A 6406-nucleotide genomic window follows, 5' to 3' on the forward strand; every position below is an offset into this window, starting at 1 on the left:
AAAAAAAAAAAACATTAAATTGTTAAAAAATCTCTATCTATTTCGGTGCGTTTTCTAAAGATTTCAATTTTGTAGTAATATTAAGTGGCAAAGTATTTTTCTGTTGTTGGATTATGTATCTCAATAGATTCTTCATGGTCTGTCTCCTTGCCTTTTTTTTTCTACTGCCTTCGTCTTTAGTTCTGCTGCTACTGTCTTCAATTTTGTAATCTCATACTATTAGATTATGTATCTCAACAGATTTTCTATGGTCTATCTCTTTGCCTTTTCTTTTGCTGCTTCTGCCTTTAATTCTGTTGCTACTATCTTCAATTCTGTAATTTTATTCTGATACTCCTTAATTTACACTCTAGAGTTCGATTGTTGTGTAGCATTACGAATAATTTAAGTTGGACATGGTCAAAAACCTACTCCCGAATTCATCATGAATACTCCTTTTTAGGGACACGTGCAAACGAATTAATTTTAGGCATGAATGAGTGTCATGGCAGTTAGTTAGGTTTCATAGAATAAAACGTAATAGGAGAGGTGAGAGAAAGGTTAGAGAAGAGTGAGCTAAGCAAAATGTGAAATTCATTTTCAGGAGTCGAAGGAAGGGAAGAGTGGTTCCTTCTACAATTCTAATTCATCTATTTTTTTGGGTAAAAAACACAAATAAACCATGGGAGGATAGTTGTTACATGAATAAGCCAAATTGAAGATTGATTCACGAATGAGGCAAAGCATACTTATATGTAATTCGAACCTATTTGGTTCGAACTACACATACATAATTCGAACCTAATTGGTTCGAATTACACACGAATTGGTGCCATCACATAATTCGAACCTATTTGGTTCGAATTCCACTAATTGTAAATCGAACCAAGATGGTTCGAATTACTAAGGAACAGACCTGAATATGTTACGTGCATGGGATCGTAATTGATGAATATGTTTCGTTTAAGGAGTTTTAAACGAAATGTCTGTTGAACACACATGGGAATAAATTAGTCTACGAATTAAATTAATTAAGACATGATGCGGAAATTAAATAACATCAAAACGCAAAGTACAGATATTTTCAGAGTAACACACACATACATCTAAAGGTGGATACGAAGTAACACTGATAACAAAATACATAGACGAAGATAGGTAACATACAACTCGGCACAGAAATCATCTAAACAGGTGCGACCCCGTGAAGCAACGACGTGGAACCCGTGTCCTCTGACCTCTCCGGATAAACGGCTCCTGATCCTCAATCTCCTCGTCCTCGTCCTCGTCCTGCGGGGCTGGCTGTGCAGGCGTCCTAGGCTGGACATGTACCGCTCGGGATGAGGACGGCCCGGCAACTGAATGTGACCCAGCAGTATGTGCCGACGCTGGGGTACCACCCAAAGCGAAATACTCAGGAGGAGGCACGGAGGGAGGCTCATTCAGATCGACATGTAACGGTGCCTGTGTCCCCGTCGTCTGACTCCGCCCACGGGCAGCCTCATCATCATGCATGATGGCACTGATCTCATCTAAGAAGGGGGATCCACCAAAATTCCCATCATACCCAACACCGGCAAGGAAGTCTGAAAACGTGTTGCCCGAACTCACCCATGGCGTACTCTCCTGAAGTGTGTGGTCGTCAGGGGGAACTCCAACGAAGTAATCTCCCAGCGGCCCCTCCCCAAGTCCAGCCTCACCATGGGCAGTGGGATCTCCGGTGGCGTACCCCTCTCCACCAAGGCCGCCATGATGGGGACTAACAACCCCGACTGCACCCCTTCCCCCACCGTCCACGTCACGAAGATCACCATCGTCGTGGCCCGCAACGGGTGCCCTCCGTCTGCCTCCACGCCCTCGTCCTCGACCACCACCCCTACCTGCCTCATCAGCCTCCCCGATTGCCTGCTCTAGCCACCTCCACTCACGCTGGCTCCGTCGTGTCCCGACACGAGCTCTCCTCTCAACCCGACGCCTATCAGGGACGTCGTCGACTCGATCCATGTCAGGAACTCGTCCAAGACCCCTCTGTGATGCCTCGACAGGATTAGGAACGCCCCTCGGATCCCCCAGATAAAACTCGGGTGACAAGAACCTCTTTCCATGCTGACTCCACCAGTCTAGGTAGGCGTGCGAAGGTCCAAGGTCGGCAACAACATCGAACCGGAGGACGTGATCCGCACGGGTCTCCCAAAGAATATGCCAATGCTGTAAAGCGGACGGGAACCAACGATCACCGCCTCTCCCGTCCTTCGACATCAGAAAGTCAATGTTAAGGGCGGGACACGGGAGGGGCTGCACACCACCGAACTGCGGTAGAACCCTATCTACTTGATGCCACTCTACAACGGCAAAGTATATCAGCGACGTGACAGACCGCCACACCACCATGTGTCGAGGCTCCAACCCCTCCGGATGCACAACCTGAAGTACCTCGGGGGAGCTATATGGCATCCAGATAAACTGCACAAAAAATAGCTATGTTGCCACGCCAACTCCCTCTACAGAAACATTTGATGTCTAGTTATTCAAATAAAAGTAACCGGAACAACACTCACATCCCTGGGTTGTAACATGTCTATCTTTAGTCTCGTGCTCTGCACTCTAGGACCCTTCTCGCTGTAGGAAGGGCTGTAACCTGACCACCTGCAGCGCACATGGGTGTTATGTTTAATTAGAAGTATGACAGATTTGTATTACAGTACAAGCGTACATGAACATTAGCTATTTTAACTTGAAATAGAAAAGCCTGAGTAGCGTACCTCGATGCCAAAGGCCAGCTGCACGTATCAAACCCAGCAGGCCTAAACCTGGGAAAGCACCAGAAGATCCAGGACTGAAGTAGCTGAAGTGGGCCTGCTAATTTCACCATATGTCTGTTTGCCACTCGGCACATGCACCTGTACAACCATGCCAATGCTGCAGACCCCCAACTGTAGGAACCCATCTCCTCAAGCCTAACTACGTAGGGAAGCCATCTGATGTGAATGCGGTTGCCGGACTTGTCGGCAAACAGCTGAGTGCCCAACAACATCATGATATAGGCACGAGCAAAGCGCCGCACAGTCTCCTCATCGGCTCCCTCGGGGCACTCTCCGAAAGTCTCCTGGAACCAGGTGCAGTTTACTGCGAACTTCTGAACCTGGCTCAGAGGAGGAATCACTCCAAGAAACTCCTCGAACCACACCCAAGCTGGACGTCCACCCTCGATATACATATGAAAATCTGTAAGGCAACCGCTGACATAATGCCCGTCCACTGCCAACCCCAACTGGTATGCCACGTCCTGAAGCGTGATCGTGCACTCTCCGAAGGGCATATGGAAGGTGTGCGTCTCAGGACACCACCTCTCGACGAAGGCGCTGACAAGGGGCTCATCTAACCGGAACCATCTATCGTTCAGCCTAGCCAAATGGTATAACCCGGCCATCTGCAAGTAGGGAACATAACGCTCATCGAGTGGCATGCCTTGTTGCCGCCGCATGCTCCTGATGCATCGCTGTGGCTGCGCATTAAATGGACCACATTATTAGAACCACATACAATACTGGTAACCAAAGAAAAAAACTAACACAATAAACCACTTACATAAACCATCAACACAACCGCATATAAAACCACTTACAAAAAACCACTTACCCTAAACCACCAACTAAACCGCATGCAAAACCACTAAAATAAACCATTTGCAATACCACTACAATAAACCACTAACAATACCACCTAACATAAACCACTTACATAAACCATTAACACAACCGCATATAAAACCACTTACAAAAAACTACTTACCATAAATCACCAACTAAACCGCATGCAAAACCTCTAATATAAACCATTTGCAATACCACAACGATAAACCACTAACATAAACTGCCACTAAAACCACATGCAAAATCACTAACTCAAATAAACCGTGTGCACAAAGTTTTCTATGTACTAACCTCGTCGTTGATGACCCCGGCTATATGAGCAACCCCGTCCAACCGGTACAGCCTTGCAAGATCGTCCCCATCAGTTGAGTCTTCGGTTCTACTATTTCTCAGATCGAATCTGGGTCGTTTTCTCTGGAATTTGGTAGGGTATGGAAAATGAGAAGTGGTTCGAATTTGCTTGATTCGAACTCCTTATATAGCCCAATTGTACGTAATTCGAACCAATTAGGTTCGAATTTGTGGTGGCACTTAATCATGAGTAATTCGAACCAATTAGGTTCGAATTATGCGTGTGTAGTTCAAACCAAATAGGTTCAATTTATATGCAAATATAGTTCGAACCAAATAGGTTCGAATTACATATAAGTATACTTTAGCTCATTCGTGAATCAATCTTTAATTTGGCTTATTCATGTAACAACTTTCCTCTCATAGTTTATTTGTGTTTTTTACCCTAAAATATATTTATGATAATAAAAAATCTATTTTAATTATAATTATATTTTAATATGTTTATTTATTATTTTACTATAAAATAATTATTCAATCAAATTACAGTTAACCAATGAGTAAATACCGTCCAAAAAAAAGATGAGTAAATGAATCAGTAATTAAAATAATTTGATGGCTAATTTGATTTTTAGAACTTTAGTTTTTAGCATGGTCAAATTTCTTCTTTTATCTTTCATGTGTTAACATTTTGTAAACTTTTTTGTTATTCTAATCCAATTGTAAAATCCAATGTTATNATAATATTCCATTTCAAATAATAATAATTTTATTGTTATACACTTGTACATCACGTTTTAAAATTTATTTTTTTTCCATCACTTAATCCACTCAATTTTTTTTAGTACAGTTATCGTAGAATTCTCGCATACCTCTAAACATATACTTATTGATAAGTATTTTTTCAACATGTTTAACTTCACATTAACTTAATCATAAATCTTTCATTGCTTCTTTCTCTTTATTTGTTGATGTACGTACTATTTTTTACTAGCATCAGAATAATTCTGTTATCATATATTAGACCCTAAACATGAAAGAATACTAAAGACTAATCGTCGAAAATCATTTCGACAAAAAGCAAAAAAAAAAAAAAAAAATTCAGCAAAACAGAGTGATACATGAATCATGAGAAGGCTATCCTAAGATTCTTAGCTGAGGAAGATATGGCGGCGGCAGAGAGGGCAAGAGGAGTTGGAGCGGGACAGCCACAGAATGATGCATTCTGAGTGGTACACGTGGCCGCATGGGACTCGCTTGTTTCCTCCGCCCTCAAACCCTTCCATGCATACCGAGCACACATCCTTTTCCTCCACCTCTTCCGCCTCTGCCACCGGCAACTTTGACACGAAGCTCTTCGAAGCCGCCGCAATTACCACCTGCGATTCTCCGGCCACTGTAGCCAGAGCCTCGTCCAGATCGAAGCCTCCCAAATCTATAACGTTAACATTATCCATCATATTACTCAACCCTGTATCTGTGCCCTGTATATATTCACTGAATTGAATGGTAAGGGGGATAATATAAGAGGAAAAAAATAAGAAAAGACACGAAATACAAGCGAACTAGGAGGATCATGTAATGCTTGTGACTTTTGAATTTACAATTAGAAAGTTGATCGGTTCCAACCTCGTAATCTGCACACCGATATTTATAACGATATGAGTGTGACACATATATATCAAGTTATTTTATCTACATTATATCTACCGCCATATTGATAGTTAAAGGGAGTTGACCAAACTACTTTTTGCGTTTTTTCCCCTTCTAATTTGGTAGCTTGACCATTCCGGGATTTAACGAAATCCGATGAGGTCATCGATGTTTCTATTGATTAGTCCAATATATTATCATCGAAACATAATGTAAGTTGGAAGAATATGTATTTTTATATATACGCGAAATAAGAATTTTGTCATATGAAAGTTACATAAATATGTTGTTATTTGCACATTTTTGTTACTATTGGTTTTTTTACCCCGCACCCTCCCTCCATTTTCCTTTTTTTTTTTCCCACCTATGTAAGATCAGTAGATGAAAACAGGACAAGAGCATGCCATTGTGGTGGGGTATATACTATATACATGGCGTAAACTTGAGTGGCGGAATGTTGGAATTATAAATAATAATCCCATGGTGCATTTTTACCCGCGATGAGGAGCATGCCACTGTGTTAGGTTTGGAGGTAAACTACTAAAATATATGGTAAATAATTAAAATTATCCTTGATTTTTTAAAACACTGAAAAAAATCTTTACTTTTATTAATAACAAAAATATCATGAAATATTTTAGAACGCAATAAAAATATTTAACATTAAATATATATTCTCAAAAAATATTTTAGAGATTGAGTTTTGATACGATTTTTTATAAAAATAATTAGAAAAATGAAATATTTTTATCATTAAAATTTGGTGATTTTATACCAAGTAAGTCTTTTTCACTTTTTTTTGTTGGTGATAAAAAATACTTTAAAAAGAA

At 41.0% G+C, this 6406-nt stretch overlaps 1 long non-coding RNA gene across 1 annotated transcript in view; it reads right to left on the reverse strand.

The window, feature by feature from the left end:
• Positions 4805 to 6406, reverse strand: part of LOC110270096 — a 2532-nt gene continuing 930 nt past the window's right edge. Inside the window, exon 2 of the long non-coding RNA XR_002359159.1 lies at positions 4805 to 5560. This is a non-coding gene — a long non-coding RNA (uncharacterized LOC110270096). The remainder of the gene's footprint in view (positions 5561 to 6406) is intronic.

Source organism: Arachis ipaensis, chromosome B03 (assembly GCF_000816755.2).
Source record: "Arachis ipaensis cultivar K30076 chromosome B03, Araip1.1, whole genome shotgun sequence".
NCBI lineage: Eukaryota > Viridiplantae > Streptophyta > Magnoliopsida > Fabales > Fabaceae > Arachis > Arachis ipaensis.